The sequence below is a fragment of the Cetorhinus maximus genome, chromosome 13 (assembly GCF_964194155.1).
Source record: "Cetorhinus maximus chromosome 13, sCetMax3.hap1.1, whole genome shotgun sequence".
Classification (NCBI taxonomy): Eukaryota; Metazoa; Chordata; class Chondrichthyes; order Lamniformes; family Cetorhinidae; genus Cetorhinus; species Cetorhinus maximus.
Genome location: NC_135891.1, coordinates 101,694,923 through 101,719,771, shown reverse-complemented (window position 1 = coordinate 101,719,771; position 24,849 = coordinate 101,694,923). Strand labels below are relative to the sequence as shown.

General features: G+C 46.0%; 1 protein-coding gene across 3 annotated transcripts in view; it reads right to left on the bottom strand.

The window, feature by feature from the left end:
• Positions 1-24,849, bottom strand: part of LOC144688890 (uncharacterized) — a 62,271-nt gene that overhangs the window by 16,131 nt on the left and 21,291 nt on the right. The gene's annotated exons all lie outside the window — the stretch shown is intronic.

Here is a 24,849-nt window from a genome sequence, read left to right as displayed (position 1 = left end):
AAGAGCAAGTGTTGGGAAAAGTCTGTATAGTAACAATGATGTTTATATTTTCCAAGATTTTATTGTCTTTCAAAATCAGCATAGCTTTAAAAGAATTTTGGTATTAATATTACAACAATAGAAAGAAAGACTTGCAATTAGACAATGCCTTTCACAACCAAAGCACTTTGTAGCCAATTAAATACTTTTGCAGTGTAGCCACTGTTGTAATGTAGGAAACAAGGCAGCCAGTTTGTGAACAGCAAGTTCCCACAAACAACAACATGATAATAACTGGGCAACCTGTTTTTGTGATGTTAATTGAAGGATAAACATTGGCATTGGGGATAATAACATTTGCAGTTCTTTGAAATAGTGTAATGGGAGCTGTATATCCACCTGAGAGGGCAGGTGGAACATCTGTTTGTTGTCTCATCTGAATGGCAGTGGGCGGAACTTTCCAGTCACCCCCGGTAACGTGTTTAATGGCGGGCGGTGGGGGGGTGGAACAATGCAACAGGAACAAAAAAAATGGGTTTCCTGCCAGTGTAAATTGACGATGGGAACTTGTGTTCCCACCCACCATCGCAGGTCCCCATTCCTGCCAGAGGCTGACATGAAACCATTTTGCATCCCTTTAATGGGATGAAGGTGAATGCTTGACCAGAAACGCCCATCCCCGCCCGATTGTCCGTGCCGCCAGCGGGAGATCAAGCTGGCTCAGAGCACGTCTGGACCGACGTTGCATGTACGTGTTGGCACTTACCTGAAGGAGGTCCACCTTCTATCCTTAGGATTTTCCACGGTGGGTCAGTTGATGTCCGGTCACCTTTTAAATATGGTGCCTGGATATGAAGGTGGGCGGGAGCCATCCAGCCCCGCCCTGCTGCACGATAGGTCAAGAAACCCCCGACCGCATAATTAACGAGGCCAAGACTCGCACAATGTAGCACAAATTTCCAGCAGCCTCTGTGATGCGAAATACTTGTCATTCCCACCCCTGCCATGGGACTTAGTCCCAGAATGGGAAATTGCGCTCAGTATCTCTGACAGCCCAGTGTTCCCTCACTCCCTAGATTGTTATAGCTCAAGTTCTGGAGAGGGAATTGAACCCAGAACCTGCTGATGTAGCAACCACCTGAGCCACAGCTGGCACACAATGATAAAATGGGACTCTCCTTGAGAATGCCATTTTTTATGTGCGGCTTATGAGGTACAAAAGTCTTTAATTAGTTCTTTAAAACAAGTTAGAATTTGATGCAAAATGCTACGGTTGTGGTACAATAATGGCAGCATTTGTTGGTAATATGACTATGTTTAGAGAGACCATTATTTTCTTTATGGCTTAACTATGCAGTCATATGGAAATTACAAGGAGAGATAGAAATACCAACCTTCATAAATCCAGCTTCATGCATGCTGATGCCCATCTCTCTCACAACCCTGTATCCAAGTCCCTCTATCACAGTTTAGCTTATCTTACAATCACAAATTAGTTCAAGCCATAGTGGTGATGGTGCATTTCCCTCCTTGGCTTCTCTGCAGTGTTTGGCACGTGGATCATGCCATCCTTCTCCATTAGCTGACCTTTGATGCGCAGACCTGCAAAATTGCCCTGGGGTGGTTCTACTCTACCCATCTGGACAAAGCCAATGCAAGTTCAGCAATATTTCTCTCCCTTCCCTGGCATTGTTTCCTCTGCAGCCCCCCCCCCCAGAACTATTTTTGATTGCTTTTCTCTGCCATATCTACACGCTGCCTCTTGGCAGTGATATCCGCCAGCAATGGGTCAACTTCCACATATATTCTGATGACATATGTTTCCGTCTCTCCACCACTTAACTCGATCCCATGACCACTTGACTGCCTGTCAAATCTTGGGTAACGTAACTTCCTTCAGTGAACATTGGGAAGACTGAAGCCACCCTTTCCAGTTCCTGCTAGAAACTTCACTACTTTGCTATAATTCCATCTTTTTGGTCCAATATTTAGTCACCACCTCTACCCAAGAGTTCTGAGACCTGTTGCAGTGATCCCGCCACTGTCCAGAACAATACAACAGCACAGGCTAGTGATCAAAGCTGTACCTTTCTAGTCAGTATAACAGCAACCAAAAGCACCTCCTAAACCCACCAGCTGGAAAGACAAGGATATCAGGTGCATGGGAACACCATAACCTCCAAGCTTCCCACCAAGTCACACAGCAACCTGACTTGGACATATATTGCCATTCCTTCATTATCGTTGGGTCAAAATCCTGGAACTCCCTACCTATCAATATTGTGGGAGCACCTTCATGATATGCAGTGGTTCAAGAAGGCGACCCACCATCGTCTTGTCAAAGGCAACAAGGGATGGGCAATAAATGCTGCCAGTGGCAGCCATATCCTAAGAATGAATAATAATAATTGATCCATTGAAGGGCATTTTCATTTCTAATGGTGTGTATTATAAAATAGAATTACAGTAATAGACAGAGGTAAAGGAACTTCTTAATTTCATCGTACTTGAAATAAATTAAGCAACTGCAATCCTCAAATAAATTCAGCCTTTGAATTTGTAGGATTTGAAATCTGGCACCCTCAAATGCAGTAGCTTATAAGAAATTCGCATTCATACCTTGCTTTTCAAAACAGGAATCAGGAATTCTGAAAATTTTGTATCCCTTTTTGTATTTCTACGGCTTCAACAAAGTTACGAAGGTAAGCTGTTAACTATGGATGTGCAGAAGGACCTTTTCTCTTGCAAGTATGGACAGTGTGGTTCTTTCCAGAGGACTGTGAAACTGCACCTGCAGATATTTTACTAAAGAGATGGTAGTCTAAATTTATTTGAAGTGTCCCATTTACACCAACTTATTTTCATATTTAATTTATCTTTTCTAATCTTACATCTATTTTGCTGTAGAAAAGTTTGGCTCTCGGAATATTAAATTCTTAACTCTTTTTATTCCTATGGCTCACTTGTCACACTGCAGCTTGTGCAGCTGCGCTTGGGAACAAATTGGGTCAAAGTCACTATTAGTGTCACTTTGCTCGTGATTAGATATCTCAGCTCTTTCAAGTGACAACTTGGAACTGGTAACCATTCAAAGACAGGTTGCCTGATTTAGAGGCCATCCTGACAAGGAACTCAAATACTAACGAGAAAGGGGAGACTTCAAACTGTAGCTGCTTCAAAGCAGCTTAACCTTGCTGCCCCTGTACATAAAGTGCTTTATAATAGGAGGACAAAATGGTAAACTGGTTAAGTGATTTGGTTTTGGCAGTAGTGCAAATATGGGTATATATGCCACACTGTTAGCTCATGTCACAATGGTAATGAGGAATCAAGACCAAGTTTAGATTTCAGGTGAAGCTGGGTTAGAGCGTGGTGGACAATCAAACCAAAGCATACAGAAGTAATTTAGCCAACAGCTTAAAGTCATGCATTCTGTCCTTATTTTTGTATTACCATTTTAAATTCCAAAGTACTTATTTGTAATGGAAATGGCCTATGCAAATTTGTCATGCTGTAGCTACACCCTACTGGTTGTGGTAATGGTACAGGCGTGACAGGCCAAATACAGCAGAACAAGTTTACACAGTCTGTTTCCCTTATAAATGTGGACATACAATCTCACAATGGAAGAAGTTGATAAAAAGATTTTTGAACATATTACTAGAGAATCTCCTGTAGAGCTGAGCATATTAAGTTAGAGAATTGTTCTCTTACTTGCCTCTACTGTCCTTGTGTTACTGATTCTTTTTGTTTTTCCTTCTCTGGTACTGTCTTGCTCTTATCCTTCCCTTCCCTTGGCTCTTCTTTTAGTTTTTCACTCTCTTTTCTCTACTTTCTTTTTAGTAAGATTTAGTGGATGGTATGGCTTGGTGTAGTGAGGAAAGGAGCCATCAAGGGCTGCAGCCAGTATTTGTTGTGGCAATGACAGGAAAAATGTGGCTGTTATAGACTTGATTTTCCAAGTAGGTTTTTCATAAGAAACAGTGAACTTTATTTACAGGGTTTCAGCAGCAGTTACATGCTTCCATCAAGATCCACATAGACAAAAACTCCATCTCTACGGTTCCCCGCGCTTAGGGCTGAATTATTCACACTGTCAGGTGATACTATACAGTACATTAAGCCTTAAAGCTACGGTTACTACATTCCTCACCCTTTAATTTTTTTTTTACAATTTGTATTTACAAGAACAACTACATTCATGACATTACAAATACACACGCAGGTTATGAAATTATAAGCAAAAACAGAATTACCTGGAAAAACTCAGCAGGTCTGGCAGCATCGGTGGAGAAGAAATCAGTTGACGTTTCGAGTCCTCACGACCCTTCGGCAGAACTGAGTATAGTTAGGAGAGAGGTAAAATATAAGCTGGTCTAAGGTGGGGGGCGGGGGGAGAGAGAAGTTGAGGGTGGGGTGATTGTGGGGATAAGCAAGCAGTGATAGGAGCAGATAATCAAAAGATGTCATAGACAAAAGGATCAAAGAGGTGTTGAAAGTGGCGATATTATCTAAGAAAAGTGCTAATTAAGAATGGAAGGCACCTTCAACACCTCTTTGATCCTTTTGTCTGTGACATCTTTTGATTATGTGCTCCTATCACTGCTTGCTTATCCCCACAATCACCCCACCCTCAACTTCTCTCTCCCCCCGCCCCCCCACCTTAGACCAGCTTATATTTCACCTCTCTCCTAACTATACTCAGTTCTGCCGAAGGGTCGTGAGGACTCGAAACGTCAACTGATTTCTTCTCCACCGATGCTGCCAGACCTGCTGAGTTTTTCCAGGTAATTCTGTTTTTGTTTTGGATTTCCAGCATCCGCAGTAGCTTTTAGCTTTTTGTTTTTATCTTTATGAAATTATAAGTTCAGTCTCCGGGGTGGTTTCCTGACCCGGATGGAACGTCATAGCTCCACAACTCTAGAATCTCTTACTGAATCTGGAGCTGCAGCAACATCAAGTACCTGCTTAGGCCTAGGCAGGTCAATGTTATCCAATCCGACAGAGACATCTGGTATGTCTATCCTTAGTCGATCAATCACAACGGGGCCCACAGGTTCTGCAATGGTTACAGGTGGAACATTGGTTTGTTGGAGTATCGCCTTTCTTCTCAAATGATCCACATGTTTTCGGGTGATCTGACCCTCCACTTCTATGTGGTACGACAATGGTCCAGTTACAGGAACTATTACACCAGGTAACCAACTCGATCCACTACCGAAGTTTCATACAAATACAATTTCAGATAGTAAATTCTCACTCTCGACTATGCAAATCATGGATCACTTTTGATTCCCTTGACTGTTCTCTACCTTCCCCTCCAAATTGGGAAGTACCTGGCTTAATCTCATATGAAGGTGGCACTTCAAAAGTAATTCTGAAGGTGTTGAACCTGTAGTACTGGTGCTGGGGGGGTCATTCTATAGTGAAACAGGCAATGTGAAAGTTTAGTCTCCAATGATCCTCCTGATAATTTTTTCAGCCCAACTTTAGAAGTTTGCTCCTCTCACCCACTCTAACCTGTCTCTCTCTGAACTTGCTGCACTCCGTTCTCTCAGGTCCAACCCTGACATTGTCATCAAACCCACTGACAAGGGTGGTGCTGTTGTTGTCTGGTGCACTGACATCTACCTTGCAGAGGCTGAGCGTCAACTCACAGACACTTCCTCCTACCTCCCCCTGGACCATGACCCCACCACTGAACATCAAGCCATTGTTTCCAGGATTGTTACTGACCTCATCTCCTCTGGAGATCTTCCTTCCACAGCTTCCTACCTGATAGTCTCCCAACCTGGGACGGCCTGCTTCTACCTCCTACCCAAAATCCACAAACAGGACTGTCCTGGCAGACCGATTGAGTCAGCCTGTTCCTGCCCCATGGAACTCATTTCTTGCTATCTTGACTCCATTCTCTCTCCCCTTGTCCAGTCCCTTCCCACCTACATCCGTGATTCCTCTGACACCCTACATCATGTCAACAATTTCCAGTTCCCTGGCCCCAACCGCCTCCTCTTCACCATGGACGTCCAATCCCTCTAAACCTCCATCCCCCACCGGGATGGTCTGATGGCTCTCCGCTTCTTCCTTGAACAAAGGCCCAAACAATCCCCATCCACCACTAATCTCCTCCGTCAGGCTGAACTTGTTCTCACACTGAACAATTTCTCCTTTAACTCCTCTCACTTCCTCCAAATAAAAGGTGTGGCTTTGGGTACCCGCATGGGCCCCAGCTATGCCTGTCTCTTTATGGGGTATGTGGAACATTCCTTGTTCCAGTCCTACTCCGGCCCCCTCCCACAACTCTTTCTCCGGTACATCGATGATTACTTCGGTGCTGCTTCATGCTCTCGTCTGGACCTGGAAAAATTTATTAATTTTGCTTCCAATTTCCACCCCTCCATCATTTTCACATGGTCCATCTCTGACACTTCCCTTCCCTTCCTTGACCTCCCTGTCTCAATTTCTGGTGATAGACTGTCCACCGATATCCATTACAAGCCTACCGACTCCCACAGCTACCTCGACTACAGCTCCTCACACCCCACTTCCTGTAAGGGCTCCATCCCATTCTCTCAGTTCCTTCACCTCCGTCGCATCTGTTCTGATGATGCCACTTTCAAAAACAGTTCCTCTGACATGTCCTCCTTCTTCCTTAACCGAGATTTTCCACCCACGGTGGTTGACAGGGCCCTCAACCGTGTCCGGCGCATCTCCCGCGCATCCGCCCTCACACCTTCTTCTCCCTCCCAGAAATATGATAGGGTCCCCCTTGTCCTCACTTATCACCCCACCAGCCTCCGCATTCAAAGGATCATCCTCCGCCATTTCCGCCAATTCCAGCATGATGCCACCACCAAACACATCTTCCCTTCACCCCCCCTGACGGCATTCTGTAGGGATCATTCCCTCCGTGACACCCTGGTCCACTCCTCCATCACCCACTACACCTCAACCCCCTCCCACGGCACCTTCCCATGCAACCACAGAAGGTGCAACACCTGCCCCTTCACTTCCCCTCTCCTCACCGTCCAAGGGCCCAAACACTCCTTTCAAGTGAAGCAGCATTTCACTTGCACTTCCCTCAACTTAGTCTACTGCATTTGTTGCTCCCGATGCGGTTTCCTCTACATTGGAGAGACTAAACGCAGACTGGGTGACCGCTTTGCAGAACACCTTTGGTCTGTCCGCAAGCATTACTCAGACCTCCCTGTCGCTTGCCATTTCAACACTCCACCCTGCTCTCATGCCCACATGTCCATCCTTGGCGTGCTGCATTGTTCCAGTGAAGCTCAACGCAAACTGGAGGAACAGCACCTCATCTTCCGACTAGGCACTTAACAGCCTTCCGGACTGAATATTGAGTTCAACAATTTTAGATCATGAACTCTCTGCTCCATCCCCACCCTCTTTCCGATTTTCCCCCTCCTTTTTGTTTTTTCCAATAATTTATATAGATTTTTCTTTTCCCACCTATTTCCATTATTTTTAAATGTATTTCCATTCATTGTTTTATCTCTACCTTTTAGCCTTTTTTGATTCCTTCACCCCACCCCACCCCCACTAGGGCTATCTGTACCTTGCTTGTCCTGTTTTCTACCCTTAATTAGCACATTCCTTAGATAATATCACCACCTTCAACACCTCTTTGTCCTTTTGTCTGTGACATCTTTTGGTTATCTCCACCTATCACTGGCCCTCTATCCAACTCTATCTGTCCCACACCACCGCCCCCCCCCACCCCACCCCTCCCACCACCTTAAACCAGCTTATATTTCACCTCTTTTCTATTTTTCCTTAGTTCTGTTGAAAAGTCATACGGACTCGAAACGTTCACTGTGTTCCTCTCCGCAGATGCTGCCAGACCTGCTGAGTTTTTCCAGGTATTTTTGTTTTTGTTTTAGAAGTTTGTACTGCTCTCTTGGCCAACCTGTTAGATGGTGGATGATGTGATGCTGTCTTTACGTGTTTGATACCATTTAGGCTCATGAATCTTGGAAATTCAGCACTAGTAAATGCAGTACCATTGTCTGAGACGATGACTTCTGGCAATCCATGTATAGAAAATTTTGAGGGATAGGAAACAGAGAGTAATGGTTAATTGGTATTTTTCAGGCTGGAAGAAGGTTTGTAGTGGAGTTCCCTAGGGATCGGTATTGAGACCCTTGCTCTTCCTGATATGCATAAATGATCTAGATCTTTGTGTGCAGGGGACAATTTCAGTTTGTGGATGACGCAAAATTTGGAAGAACTGTAAACTGTGAGGAGGACGGTGTAAAACTTCAAAAGGACATTGGCACATTGGTGGAGTGGACAGATGGGTGGCAGATGAAGTTCAATGTGGAGAAGTGTGAGGTGATACACTTTGGTACAAAGAACATGGAGAGACAATATAAAATAAAGGAAACTATTCTAAAGGGTGTTCAGGAGCAGAGACCAGGGTGTATTTGTACATAAGTTATTAAAGGTGGCAGGACAGGTAGAGAGAGCTGTTTCTAAAGCATACGGTATTCTAGACTTCATTAATAGGGGCATATAGTGCAAGAGCAGGGAGGTTATGATGAACTTATATAAGATACTGGCTAGACATTAGCTGGAGTATTGTGTACTGTTCTGGGCGTCACACTATAGGAAGGATGTGAACGCATTGGAGAGTGCACAGAAGAGGTTCACGAGAATGGTTCCAGGGATAAGACATTTCAGTTATAAGGAAAAAGATTGGAGAAGTTAGGACTGTTTTCCTTGGAGAGGAGAAGGCTAAGAGGAGACTTGATAGATGTTTTCAAAATAAGGACGGGTCTGGACAGAGTAGATAGAGAGAAACTGTTCCCACTCGTAAACAGTTGGAGAACCCGAGGGCACAGTTTTAAAGTGTTTTGCAAAAGAAGCAAATGAGAGGTGAGAAAAAACTTTTTCACACAGCGAGTAGTTAGGGTTTGGAATGCACTGCCTGGAAGTGTGGTGGAGGTAGGTTCAACTGAGGCATTCAAGAGGACGTTGGATGATTATCTAAATAGAAACAATGTGCAGGGTTACAGGTAAAAGCCAGGAGATTGGCACTAAGTTAAAATGCGCGGAGAGCCGGTGCAGACACGATGGGCCAAATGGCCTTCTTCTGCACCGTAACATTTCTGTGATCCTTTCTGTAGTCGCACCTAACATTGGTGATTTAACTTCATACGCATCTAACTGTTTGAAATGTGCATCAATTATTTGTAGAAACATGGTGCCTAGAAATGGACCTACATAATCTATATCAGTCTCACCCAGGCCATTCCCACGGATGCAGTGGGGACGCAACAGACAACTTCTGTAGTTGCTGACAATGGAGACAGCGTTTAACAATTTGTTCTATATTGCTGTTTATACCTGGTCACCAGATGTAGCTTCTTGCAAGTATTTTCATTTTGGAAATTCCAGGATTCGCGCTATGCAATGCAGTTAAGAGTGGTTCCCTTCCTTGTGAAGGAACGACAACTCATGCACCCCATAATAGGATACCATGGTGACTACTCAATTCATTCCTTTGAGTATAGAATGGCATCAATTCTTTGGGAGTGGTTCCTGGGACCATCCTTTCAATACTTGGTCTCGTACTGTAGGCAAGACTGGATCACGGTTTGACTTGTTTCTTATTTGTCTTGCTCAGACTGGCAAAGAGTCCAGGAAATTTATCGTTAATACGACCTCTTGGGGAGTTGGAGCATGTTCAATGCTCTCCTGCAAAGGAAGGCGGCTTAGGGCATCTGCATTGGCTAAATGCATCCCTGGTCTGCGCATCAAAGTATATTCATATGCTGATAAAATCAAAGCCCATCTTTGAATTCTTAGAACCATAGAACACTACAGCACAGAAAAACAGGCCATTCGGCCCTTCTAGTCTGTGCTGAAATATTATTCCGCTAGTCCCACTGACCTGCACCCAGTCCATAACCCTCCAGACCTCTCCCACCCATGTATCTATCCAATTTATTCTTAAAACTTAAGAGTGAGCCCGCATTTACCACGTCAGATGGCAGCTCGTTCTGCACTCCCACCACTCTTTGAGTGAAGAAGTTCTCCCTAATGATCCCCCTAAACCTTTCCCCTTTCACCCTAAAGCCATGTCCTCTCATAGAACCAAAGAACCATAGAACACTACAGCACAGAAAACAGGCCATTCGGCCCTTCTAGTCTGTGCCGAAATATTATTCCGCTAGTCCCATTGACCTGCACCTAGTCCATAACCCTCCAGACCTCTCCCATCCATGTATCTATCTAATTTATTCTTAAAACTGAGCCCACATTTACCATGTCAGATGGTAGCTCGTTCCACACTCTCACCACTCTCTGAGTGAAGAAGTTCCCCCTAAACCTTTCCCCTTTCACCCTAAAGCCATGTCCTCTCGTGTTTATTTCTCCTAATCTAAGTGGAAAGAGCCTACTCGCATTTACTCTGTCTATACCCCTCACAATTTTGTAAACTTCTATCAAATCTCCCCTCATTCTTCTACGCTCCAAGGAATAAAGTCCTAACCTGTTTAATCTTTCCCTGTAACTCAACTCCTTAAGACCCGGCAACATCCTAGTAAATCTTCTCTGCACTCTCTCAATCTTACTGATATCCTTCCTGTAGTTAGGCGACCAGAACTGCACACAATACTCCAAAGTTGGCCTCACCAATGTCTTATACAACCTCACCATAACATCCCAACTCCTATACTCAATACTTTGATTTATGAAGGCCAGTACGCCAAAAGCTTTCTTTACAACCTTGTCTACCTGTGACACCACTTTCAGGGAATTATGTATCTGAACTCCCAGATCCCTTTGTTCCTCCGCACTCCTCAGTGCCTTACCATTTACTGTGTATGTCCTACCTTGGTTTGTCCTTCCAAAATGCAACACCTCACACTTTTCTGCATTAAATTCCATCTGCCATTTTCTGGCCCATTTTTCCAGTTGGTCCAGATCCCTCTGCAAGCTTTGAAAGCCTTCCTCGCTGTCCACAACGCCTCCAATCTTAGTGTCATCAGCAAACTTGCTGATCCAATTTACCACATTATCATCCAGATCATTGATATAGACAACAAACAACAATGGTCCCAGCACAGATCCCTGAGGCACACCACTAGTCACAGGCCTCCAGTCTGAGAAGCAATCATCCACTACCACTCTCTGTCTTCTCCCACACAGCCAATTTCGAATCCTCTTTACAACCTCTTGCGGAAGCTATGGGAGGGATAGTTTTTTCTTCGCTAACCAGACCCAATAGCGGCTTGTGATCAGATACAATAGTAAAGTGTTAGCCATGGACATACTGATGGAATTTTTTAACTCCAAAAATAATTGATAATCCTTTTTCTTGATTTGTGAATAACCCTTCTTGGCCAAAAGCAGGGTTCTGGTTACATAGCCTATTGGCCTTTCTGAACTGTTGCCCATCTTGTGAAATAGTACCACTCCCATGCCATAGGGGGATGTATCGCAAGTTAGCACCAATTCTTTAGTCGGGTTGTAGTGTATTAACAAGTTCAAAGAGTGCAAGAGCTGTTTAACTTTCATGAAGGCTTCTTCTTGAGGTGACTTCCAAGACCAACGTTGATTTTACTTTAATAATGAATGTAGAGGGGCTAGGACCGTGATAAGTTGGGTAGGAATCGACCATGGAAATTTACCATGCCCAAGAATGACTTCCGCTCTGAGACATTTGTAGGTGAGGGTGCCTCCTTAATAACTTTAACTTTTTCTTCTACTGGGTGTAACCTTTGGGCATCCACCCGGTGGCCCAAGTAAGTGACGTCACCTGCCTGACAGGTACACTTTTCCTTTCTCAAGCACACCAGCTTCCAAGAATCGTTTTAAGTCTTCTCCCAAGTTAACCAAATGTTCCGCTTCAGTTAGCCCAGTTATTAGGATGTCGTCCAGGTAAACCAGGACTTGAGGTAGTCCTTGCAGCAAGCTCTCCATTGTCCTCTGGAGACAATGAAGAAACACTGAAAGGTAGGCACGCGTATTGATACAACCATTTGTGGGGTTTTATGGTTACAAATCTTCTGGATGTATCATCCAATTCCAGCTGCTGATATGCATGACTCATATCTAATTTAGTGTAAGTTCTCCCTCCTGCTGATTTGGCATACAGATCCTCGATCCTGGGGATAGGGTTCTTGTCCAACTTGGCAGCCTTGTTTACTGTTAACTTGTAATCCCCACAGATACGGATGGTTTGATTCGGTTTCAAGACAGGGACTATGGGTGCTGCCCACTCCGAAAACTGAACCGGCTGAATAGTGCCTAGCTTCTCTAAATGGTTTAATCCAATGTCAACCTTCTATCTCAGGGCATAAGGCACAGGCCTGGCTTTAAAAAAGTAAGGTGTTGCTTCAGAGTTAACATTAGATCTTAGCCTGCAGGCCCTTGATTTTCCCCAGTTCCTCTTGAAACACCTTGTCATATTTCTTTAACAGCTTTGGCAGTCCTCCAGCTCTTAGCTGGAAAATATTCATACCAATTTAGTTTAGTTTCTTTTAAGAAATCATGACCTAGAAGGCTTAGTCCTTCACCTTCCACTACAATCACAGGGAGCTGTGCTGTCTGGTGCTTGTAATAGACAGGCACAGTAGTAATACCTTTCACTTGTATGGCTTCACCAGTATATATTTTCAATTTGGCTGAAGTCTGCTCCACATTTAATTGTTGAGTACCCTTGTTTAAATATTTGAATATGTATTCCCCCACTACAGTGGTTGATACACTGGTATCTACTTCAATAATCAAAGGCTTTCCATTGACCTGCAGAGTAACATGATTGGCTCTGTTTTCCCTACATTCACAGTAAATAGCGAAAAACATTGGAATTAGTGGTTTCTGGTTCTTCCACGTTATGTACATCGATCAGTTAAGTTTCCTGCCTGGGAGTCTCTCTCGCTTTACATTGCTTCAGTATGTGCCTCTTTTATGACAATAATGGCACTCCACCTCTTTGTAATGGCATGTTTCAGGGATATGGTTACTTCCACATCAGTAACAATTCATTTTCCTGATTTTCTGCTGAGCTATCTCTTGTATATTTTAAAAAGTTTTGGGTAGCAGGGACTGTCTCCTGCTTTGTGGCTGACCCCGTGGTTTATGCGCTATGCCCAGTGGTCTGTTCCCACCCCCACTGGAAAACGACGCCATACTGTACACCTTGTAAGGTCTGCGAATCCCACTCGGTGCTTTCCATCGCAAGCGCTATTTCCAATGCTCTTTCAAAATCGATAATTACTTCAGCTAAAAACATCATCATCAACACCGCAGACCAATATCGTTTAGGGTCTCCCCGAAGTCACAATGTTCAGTTAGCTGTTTCAACTTCGCTACGTATGTTGCTATGGTCTCCCCCGGGGCTCTTACTCTCAAATTAAATTTGAACCTCTGCATGATTACCTAAGGTTTGGGTTGAAAATGACCCTTTACGAGGTCTACCACTTTGCTGAAGGTCTTTGAATCAGGAGCGGTCAGGGCCGTCAAACTATGGATTAAATTATAAATTTTACTCCCACAGATGCTTAGGAGAATTGCTTTCCTTTCTTCCTCCACTGTTATTTCGTTTGCTTGGAAGAAGAAATCGATGCATTTCATATATTGACTCCAATCCTCTGTGGATGAGTTGAAGGGGTCGATCCTGCCAAAAAGTGGCAAACCCGGCGAGTATATTTTCCCTTCTGTTTAAAACAAAATACTCACATTCACTGGGTGAGGGACAGTGCCAGAACCAGTTTATCCTTGTCGCCAGTTGTTATAGACTTGATTTTCCAGACAGGTTTCTCATAAGAAACAATGAACTCTACAGGACTTCATCAGCAGTTACATGCTTCCATCAAGATCCACAAGTATACAAAAATTCCACCCCTAAGGTTCCCCGCGCTTAAGGCTGATTTGTTCACTCTGTCACATGCCACTACACAGTACAATAAGTCTTAAAGCTATAGTCACTACATTCGTTAAAGCTACAGTTACAATAGTGGCCCTTAGCAACACCCTTCCTATTCACCCCAGCATTCAAACATGCTTCCCCCAAATAAACAAATAAGAGAAGCAAAGAGGGATTATGAGAAAAGACTGGCAGCCAACATAAAGGGGAATCCCAAAGTCTTCTATTGGCACACAAATAGTAAGAGGGTGGTAAAAAGAAGAGTAGGGCTGATTAGGGACCAAAAGGGGGATTTACACATGGAGGCAGGGGGCATGGTGAGGTGTTAAATGAATATTTGCATCTGTCTTTACCAAGGAAGCAGATGCTACTGAGGTCACGGTGACAGAGGAGGAAACTCTGTCACTAGAAAGAACTGTCATCAGCACTTAAAGTTGACAAGGTGTCGGGGGCAGATGAAATGCATCCAAGGATTCTGAAGGAAGTGAGAGTGGGGCACTGGCCATTAACTTTCAGTCTTCCCTAGATTCAGGGGAGGTGCCAGAGGACTGGAGAATTGCAAACCTTACGCCCTAGTTCAATAAAGGCTGTAAGGATAAGCCCAGCGATTACAGACCAGTCAGTTTAACTTAAGTGGTGGGGAAGCTTCTAGAGACAGTTATTCAGAATAGAATTAGTGGTCACATGGAAAAATGTGGATTGATTAGGAAGAGCCTGCATGGACTTCTAAAGGGGAAATTATGTTTAACTAACTTGCTGGCGTTTTTTGAAGAAGTAACAGAGAGGGTTGATGAGGGGAATGCTGTTGATGTGGTGTACATGGACTTTCAAAAGGCATTTGATACAGTGCCACACAACAGACTTGTAAGAAAAGTTATAACTCATGGAATAAGAAGGGCAGGAGCAACGTGGATACAAAATTGGCTGAGTAATAGGAAACAGAGGGTAATGGTCAATGGGTATTTTTCAGGCTGGATTAAGGATTGTAGTGGAGTTCCCCAGGGGTTGGTAGTGGGACCCTTACTTTTCCTGATATATATTCATGATCTAGATCTTGGTGTGCAGGGGACAATTTCAAAATTTGCAGATGATATGAAACTTGGAAACATTGTAAACTGTGAGGACAGTATGGAACTTCAGAAGGACATAGATAAGTTGGTGGAGTGGGCAGGTGAAGTTCAATGTGGAGAAGTGTGATGTGATGCATTTTGGTAGGAAGAACATGGAGAAACAGTATAAAGTAAGGGGTACAATTCTTAAGGGTGTGCTGGAGCAGAGGGACCTAAGTGTATAAGTGCATGCATAGATCATTGATGGTGGCAGGACAGGTGGAGAGAGCAGTTAATAAAGAATGCAATATCCTGGGCTTTGTTAATAGGGGCACAGAGTACAAGAGCAGGGAGGTTATACTGAATTTATATAAGGCACTAGTTAGACCTTTGCTGGATTATTGTGTACAGTTCTGGGCGCCACACTATAGGAAGGATGTGAACACATTGGAGAAAGTGCAGTAGAGGTTTACAAGAATGGTTCTAGGGATGAGAAACTTGAGTTGCCAAGATAGATTGGAGAGGCTGGGACTGTTTTCCTTGGAGTTTAGAAGGCTGAGGAGATTTGATAGAGGTGTTCAAATTCATGAGGAGGCTGGATAGAGTAGATAAGGAGAAACTGTTCCCACTCATAAAAGGATTGAAAACGAGAGGGCACAGATTTAAAGTGATTTGTAAAAGAAGCAAGTGTGACGTGAGAAAAAACTTTCTCACACAGCGAGTGGTTTGGGTCTGGAATGTACTGCCATGAAGTGTGGCAGAGGCAGGTTCAATTGTGGCATTCAAGGTGGATTTAGATAATTATTTGAATAGAAACAATGCGCAGGGTTACGGGGAAAAGGCAGGAGAATGGCACTAAGTCATAATGCTCATTTGGAGAGTTAGTGCAGACACAATGGGCCGAATGGCCTCCTTCTGTGTCATAACAATTTTGTAATTCTGTGAAATCCCACGCACCATATATTCCCTACCTTCCTACCATCATACTCCTTTCTATCACAATCTCACTCTCACCAAAATCCCTACCTCATCTCCCTTTAAACTATTCACTCAACCTCCCCATTCTTTCCTCCACTTCACTCTGCTGTCACTCACCTCCTCCATGAATTTTACCTCAGTAACGCTTTTGAAATTTATCCTCCAGTTTTTCTCCAAAGAAAATTTAAAACCTTTTGTGCAAAAGCTGCTAGTGGTGAAAGGTAAAGAAGGTGGCCAGCAAAGCTAACTGAATAGTAATCATGTAGCCTGGGAAATTGTTCAAACTGTATCAAATTAATTTCATATCACAACTCTGGGCAAAAACATTGTTGTATAAATTTTTTTGCATCAAAAATAGGGAGACAGGGAACTCTTCTGCCTGAATGAATAGGCCCAAGGTCCACCTAACATTGAACATATACCTTCGTTATCATCAAATTGACTTAGCCACTTGACTGAATTACCTGGCAGCAGCTTGTGGCTTCAGTGGACCTCCTGCAACTCACGGCTCCACTTTCAGGTAAATATTTTTAACAAACCTACCTCTTTGGTGGTGGCCATTGATTAAGGACTGCTGGTTATAGGATGTATGTAGAATAGCATTGATGCTGGCTGCCTCAGAGCAAGCTAGATTTGCGGTGGGGAGGGAGGGGGTGTATGCAAAGGGCTTGAAAGTCTTTTTGCACATACCAGTGTGGCTGCTGGCATGTTGGCTCGTAATGAGTACATGTTTTCTACGCACTACATTGGAGGCTGACTAGCACCATCAAATATCTAAGCCACCAGATCAAAGGTTTTTTGGGAAGGCACTGAGGAGAATGAAAGACAGTTCAACAGATACATTTAACCTATGAAGAGAAAATTTGTATATCTCCTTACTTTAACCATTATTTTGGACATTACTGAGAGAAAAAATGTGTCAATTTTTAAAGAGAGAAAGGAATGCAGAAAAGATTTTGATAATTGTGGAATTCTAAATGTTATACAAAGTGATTAAGCATTTAACACTGTAAATGAGAATATAGCAATTTATAATGGAGAGTTGTCCCAAATCATATGACAAGAACATGACAATAGGATGTGGCACAGGCATGTAAAGCATCCAGACATAAGAATTTTAATATATTATGGATTTGGGTTGTAACAGACATTCATTGTCAGTATATGACTGGCTTTACTACATATTTTATATATTTCATTATATAATGAACATATATAATGGCATAGACAATTAAATACAGAATGCAATTTCACTATAGGATGCTTGAGTCCTACGACTTTGGGTTTTAGATGTTTTTAATGAACCTTCATAACATTCTTCCATTTGCCAGCCTATATATGATTTTGAAATGAAAATTAATATATATACTGTTGCATTTTCATTCCATACTGTACAAATTTGTTTCTGCTGTAAATACCTTCTCAGGCTCAATGGGAGTAGATGCTCCTGTAAGCTGTCTGCAGGTGTCATGGTCTCTTATGGTCATATATGGAGACCCACCATATATGTTGAGGGTCTCGATGTAGATGTCAAGGGGTCTATCTAGATGCTATCTATTGTTAAGTAAGATATTGAGATTGACAAGGGTTCTGGTTGAACACAATTACGTGAAGCTTATTAGTAGCAACAACCATATACAGCTCTGCACAGGCTTTGATCTGGCCTGGGTCCTAACAGTTACATAAGCTGATTATTTGACTATATGCCTGACTCATAAAATATACATAAAGCCTTCCTGATACTGGGTCACAGACAGCAGTGAGCATCTGCAATAGAGATCACAGGCAATAGCGAACATCTAAACATGGAAGCTGTACCTTTTATCCTCCAGCCTTGCACACGGTGATGTCATAGCAATGTCACTATGCATATTCTTAAAGGTACATGTCTTGGTCTGCATTGGCATGCAAACAATATCACAACATCCCCCTTTTCCCGTTTGATAAAAAGAAAAACTTTGTGAGAACATACATGAAAGCGAATACCAGGCATAACAAGATTGAATTATGGTGTAGAGTCTTTATGCATGAAAATAATGTGTTTGTGGGCTTATGACGAGATTGTATCTTATTCTCATGTAGTTTTCTGGGGGCAAAATTTTTACCTTGGTGGGCGGGCACGCACCGACCCACTCGAGCGTAAAATGATGCGCGTTGAGGTCAGGCGAGCGTCCCGAAGTCAACGCGCAGTCGCACGATATTTCGGACGGTGAGCGCGCGCCTGCCGACAACTGAAAGGCCTGTTAAGGCCATTAACAAGGTCATTGGAACAAACTTTTCACTGCCCGTCCAACCCTGTGGTCGCATTTTTTTTTGGAAACCTCACCCACGGGCGGGATGAGGTTTCCAACCTCGAATAAAAATAAAAGAACATTTTTAAAATTTAATTTATAACATATCCTTCCTCATGTGACAGAGTCACACGAAGGGCCATGTTTTATAACATTTTAAAAATCTTTATTTCTAATTTTTAAAACTGTTCATCTCCTGGAGGAAGCTCTGCATCTCAGGGAGATTTTCAAGTGCCCACTCGCGTGTGTACTGGAAGCTCACCCTCACCCTCCTCCCCCACCCACACAGGCAGCGCTGAGCACTGCTGCTTGCGTTTCATGTTGGGTGGGCCTTAATTGGCCCAGCCAGTGTGAAATTGTGGTCCGGCCCCGATTGCGGGCGGCGGTTGGCTTCCCAACTGCCCCTGCCCACACCCGCCGAGCCTGCCCAACAAGGGCAAAATTCTGCCCTGGGTGTTGTGTTGTGTCCTGTGATTGTGCATTCACAGCGTGTGTTTCTTGGTCGTACATCCTGGGATCGTTGGTACTTGCGTGGTTCTCTGCAACTGAAGTCATACTCTCCATGTCTGAGTCATTGTCAATCTGATCAATTTGTGGCTCAGCACGTGCAATGTGCATGTGCCAACAGTTCCTTCTGAGGACCTGTCCATTTGGCATCTCGACCTCATATGACGTTGGCTGTGTGCATTGTCGCAGTGCCTTTCCTTTGCAATATCTTTATAAAGGTTTGGATCAGTATCCCTTAAGCTTCAAGCTAACAGCGCAGCCTTGCAGCGCAGGTTAAGAGAATGCCTGCTTCTGAGTTGAAAGCACTGGATGCAGTCCAATAGCCGAGGCTGCCACCAATCACTCAAGTGGAGTGGGGTGGAGGTGGGCGGGGTTTTGGACAGTCAATGAGTGCACTACTCACTGGCCATTCGATTGGTGGCCAGCACTCCTACATGTGTGAAGGGGCTTTCAAACTTAACCAAGAGAGGTTCTTAGCGCACCTATGCTAATACATGTGTCTCTTTGATCCTGCAGGAGGCGAACATCAGGATCATGGGCCTGGTGATTTAACAGTTTGCCTAATGGCTTACAGGGAGCAGAGAAGAAGAAGAGAGTGGTGGAGGTGCCTGGCTCAGCAAAGGGAGGAGCACCTCCCTCAAGATGAAGGGGGGACAGGGCCTGCTGCACACACAGCTGAAGATCCAGAGGGAGCCGTCACTCATAGGCAGCTTGCTGTAGATCTAGAGGCAGCACCAATCATTCCTGCAGATGACCGAGAAACAGTGTCGCCAAAAACTGCGCATGTCTAGGGAGCTGGTCAGTCACATCTGAAAGGATTTGGAGCCACGGAGACATGGAGGGCAACCACTGCCAGTGGCCGTGAAAGTGACCGTGGTGCTCAATTTTTACATCTGTCGCTCCTTCCAGGGCTCCACATTGATCTCTGTGAGATCTCGCAAGCTTCCACGCACAAGTGTATCCAGGAGGTCACGAACACCATCTTCGCGAAGGCATAAAACTTTGTACATTTCGCCAGGGATCAGGAGATCCAGGAAACAAGAGCACTGGGTTTGCGCAGATCTCTGGTTTTCCACGGGGTGTCATTGACTGTACTCACGTGGTACTTAGATCTCCATGGCAACAAGTGGTCAACTATATCAACTACAAGGGCTTCCACTCGTTGAATGTTCAGCTGGTGTGCGACCACCACAAACACATCCTGCAGGTCTGCGCATGGTCCCCAGGGAACGTCCATGACTCCAACATTCTTAGCAGGTCTCAGATCCTTGACATTTTCCAGAGTTCACAGAGGCTGCAGGGTTGGCTCCTCAGGGTCAAGGGCTACCCACAGAGGACGTGGCTGATGACCCCTGTGTGCCAGGCTCAGACTACAGCAGAGCGACGGTATAACGAGACTCATACCGCAACCTGGACTCTGGTGGAGCAAACGATAGGCATGTTGAAAATGAGGCTCCGGTGCCTCGACAAGTCGGTGGAGCACAGCAACACAGTCCCCAGAGGGTGTTACGTATCATTGTCACTTGCTGTGCGCTCCACAACCTTGCACTGCAAAGGTGGAGGGCCTGGCTGAGGAAGAGATGGAGGACCTGCACTTATCTTCTGATGAGGAGGATGTCAAAGGGAATGATGGTGATGAGGTCTTCGAAGGCGATGATGCTGCCGATGAGGCCATTGCACTGGCCAGATCAGGCAGGTGCGCTCGGGAGGCCTTAAAATAATCACAAGGTACGTGGAGGATGATGACAAGGTGCAGTGAGGACAGTCCTGACTCTCTCATCTTGCATCTGTGAACATTTGACTCCTGTGTGGCTGATGGCAGCGCACTTACCCTCAGTGCTCATGCTCATGTCAAGGAGACGCCGTGGAGGCCCTAATAGTCACTAGATTCCAGGAGCGTTTTCTTTTTATTCATTCACGGGATGCAGGCTTCGCTGGCTGGGCCAGCATTTATTGCCCATCCCTAATTGCCCTTGAGAAGGTATTGGTGAGCTGCCCTCTTGAACCGCTGATATCCCTGTGGTGTAGGTACACCCACAGTGCTTTTAGGGAGGGAGTTCCAGGATTTTGACCCAGCAGATAATGACGACATGCAGTGAGGACACTCCAAAGATCTTCACATTTTCTCTGAGACTGTCTGACTCCTGTCTGGCTGAGGGCAGCTCGCTTTCTCTCTGTGATCAGCATCATCATGGAGATGCAGCCATGAAACTTTATATCCACCTGACACTTTGTCCACCTTCAGCACCTGAGCCCTTCAGGAGCACAGCCTCACTGGTCACAGATGCAGAAGAGATGGGGGCCAGCCCCACCTTAAAGGTGCTGAGAGCACACAGAGAGAATGAGGGAACTCTGTGACGCCTGCCCACTACATTCTGGCAGCAATGACCAGCACCATCGAGGTGCAGGCATCAGTAATGCGCCCAGTGAGTGTGAAGCCGGACTATCAGTTTGGACTGAAGGTTACACACTGCACAGGGAGGAGGTTCTGGACTGAGACACTTGCTTTTATCTTGTGCAGGAACCAAGGTTTCACATCCGAGTGACATGAACACAGTTCGTCAGACCAAGGAGCCATAGGCAGGGAGACATGCTTGGGAGATTGTTTACAATAGTGAACATTAAGTACAAGTGATTAACATCCATGCCCCGGCTGTGCCACTACATCTTCTTCACCTTCTGTCTGAACGTTCCCCAGTTCGGTCAGAATTCCACATTGGCCCCAAGCCCCGAACCCTCCCTCGGGTGCCGGTGCCCCGCAGTAATATGATCCGCCTCGGGGACGTGCCCTCCGTGCCATTTGGCACGGCGCGGAGGGGTTTTCTGTACGGACTGCTGCTGCACACCTTCCATTTTCTCGCCCTGGTCTGTCGCCCGGACACGCCCTGGCGTGCCTTGTTGCCGTCCGGCAGCGGAGGCCCCCGATGGGAGGCCCTCTACGGAGGTGTTCTCCCTCTTTCTATCGGGGACCTGGGTTGGAGGGTGTTGCACGCAGCAGTCCCATACAATCGTAAAATGTGTAGGTTCACGGACTCCCAAGACACCTGCCTTTTCTGTGGTCTTGTGGAGTCCGTGGACCATGTTTATATAGGGTGTTGTAGGCTGCACTCCCTTTTTAGTTATTTAAAAAACCTTTTGTTACTATTTTGCTTGCACTTCAGTCCCACGCTCCTGATCTACGGACACCCAGTGTGGAGGGGGTCAGGAAGGAGGAGGACCTCCTTGTGAACCTGCTCCTGGGCCTGGCCAAGTTGGCCATCAACAGGTCCAGGCAGCGGGCGATCGAGGGGGGAGACCCGCCCAATTGTTTGTCCCTCTTCCACGGCTACGTTCGCGGCCGGGTGTCCCTGGAAAGGGAGCACGCGGTGTCTGCCGGCACCATCGAGGCCTTCCGTGCCCGGTGGGCACCAGGAGGACTGGGGTGGTTTGTTGACCCCTTTAATCACATTTTGATTTGTTGTTTGTAAGTTTCCTTTAAACTTTGTGCTTGGTTTTACAGCTGACCTAACTTAGGGGCTGTGTTTATTTTATTCCTCAGTTTGTTAATTTAGTTTAATTGTTTGACTCTGAAAGAGTTACGTCTTCTTCACCTTCCGTCTGAACGTTCCCCTGTTCGGACGGAATTCCACATTGGCCCCAAGCCCTGAACCCTCCCTCGGGTGCCGGTGCCCTGCAATATGAGCCACCTTGAGGAAATGCCCTCCGTGTCCTTTAGCACAGCGCAGAGGAGTTTCCTGTACGGACTGCTGCTGCACACCCTTCACTTCCTTGCCCTCGCCCGCCGCCCGGACCTGGCGTGCCTTGTTGCCGCCCGGTGGCGGACGTCCCCGCTGGGGGGCCCTCTACAGAGGTGTCCTCCCTCTTTCCATCGGGGACCTAGGGTGGAGGGTGTTGCATGCAGCAGTCCCCTATAATGGAAAAATGTGTAGGTTCACGGACTCCCAGGATACCTGCCCTTTTTGCGGTCTTGTGGAGTCCGTGGACCACGTTTACATAGGGTGTGTAGGCTGCACTCCCTTTTCAGTTATTTGAAAAGCCTTTTATTACTAATTTGTTTGCACTTCAGTCCCACGCTGCTGATCTATGGGCAGCAGGCGTGGAGAGGGTCCGGGAGGGAGGAGGACCTCCTCGTGAACCTGCTCCTGGGCCTGGCCAAGTTAGCCATTAACAGGTCCAGGCAGCAGGTGATCGAGGGGGCCGGCACCGTCGAGGCCTTCCGTGCCCGGTGGGCACCATGGGGTCTGGCGTGCTTTATCGACCCCTTTAATCACATCCTGGTTTGATGTTTGTAAGTTTTCTTTAAACTTTGTCCTTGGTTTTACAGCCGACCTAACTTAGGGGCTGTGTTTATTTTATCCCTCAGTTTGTTAATTTAGTTTACTTGGTTGACTCTGAAAGAGTTACACCTTTTTCACCGGAGTCGAGTTCTGGTCATAAACCAGCTGATTGCCGCCATATTGTGGTACTGGCTGGTCACTTTGACCCCTCCCTTGGACTTTGTCACTAAAATCCAGAGAATGCTCGTTGACTTCTTCTGGGACAAAAGGCTGCACTGGGTCGCTGCTGAGGTTCCGAGTCTCCCGCTTAGGGAGGGTGGTCAGGCACTCGTGTGCCTACGCACCCAAGTGGTAACCTTCCGCCTTCAGGCCCTGCAGCGATACCTTTACATAGAGCCCCCTCCGAGATGGTGTGCCTAGGCAACATATTCCTTTCGCCACATGCACGGCCTGAATTATGACATGCAGCTCCTGTTTGTAGACCTGAGGGGCCTTCATGGCTCCTTGCAGATGTTGCCCATCTTTTACCAGGACCTGATCAATGTCTGGAACATGGTCGCCTTGCGACGCAGCTCTCCGCCATCAGGAGTAACAGCTATCGTCAGAGAGCCGCTGCTCAGGAATCCGCCCCTCTGTCCTTTTCAGTGGCTGGCGGAGAGGAGGGCTGTGGCTGCCGGGGTGACCAGGATCTGGGGTGCTTTATCGACCCTTTTAATCACATTTTGATTTGATGTTTGTAAGTTTCCTTTAAAATTTGTCTTTGGTTTTACAGTTCCCTAATTTAGGGCCAGTGTTTACTTTGTCCCTGATTTTGTTAATTTAGTTTATTTGGTTGACTCTAAAAGAGTTACATCTTCTTCACCTTCCTAACCCTGCCACTACATGTTGGTGCTCCCCCAACATCCACACCAGATGTGGAGGCGGCATGCTGACTGCTACATCCTGTCTATGATGACCTCGATGGGCGTCGTCTGGAGGGCTGAGACCTGGAGGGTCCCAGCTGCTTTCGGGGTCCTGCTGTGTGGCAGCGGCAGCCTCCTCTGCCTGTGGAGCTGGAGCTGCTGGGGTCACAGGAAGAGGGTATTTGAATGAGCTGGACGCTCCCGGAGTCACCTGGGTGGATGGCCCCAGGGTGTGCACCTGCTCTTTCTCCTCCCTATGGGTGCCTGAGGGCCCCTGGCTGACTCCATGAGGAGTCGGTGAAGCTGATGTGAGATTGAGCTGCCCAGCACCCCTCCGATGTTCACACTGTTGGGCGCCAACTATGGTGTCAGCGATGGAGTTCAGCCCGTGCAGCAGAGCAGGAGCAATGTCCTGGACCAAGGTCTCCACGGCGGCCGCCACCCTGCCAGTGTTGCCCTCAGTGCATTGGCATGCTGGCGCTATCACCTCAGCCTGAAGGCAGACGGACTCCTCCATCATGCCTTGCAACCTGAGGAGTGCAGTGGACATCCCTTCCTGATGTTCCCAGGCTTGCCTTTGCAGCTCCAGCAACTGAAGTGTGACCGAGTCCAAAGGCTCCTCATCTGACTCAGACTCAGCAGATTTCTGGCCTCCAGCAGTCCTCCGAGTGCCAGAAACCTGGGAAGTCCCTGCCATCACCTGCTGTGGATCAGACAGTGCGATGTGCTCACCAGATTGTGACCCCGAGGCTACTCTAGAACTAGGTCCCACCGAGGTGTGTGTCTCTGTGCTGGTGGAGGGTGTGGGTGAGCGCTGTGACTGGTCTTCAATGAGGGTGTCATCAGATTCTTCTTCTGAGGTGTCTTCAGGGCTTGAGTCGAGGACCTGGGTCATGGACCCCCTCGGCTGCTTCCCAGATGTGCCTGCGAAAGCGAGGAGAGATAATTAATACATGGCAGGGGACTGCGGAA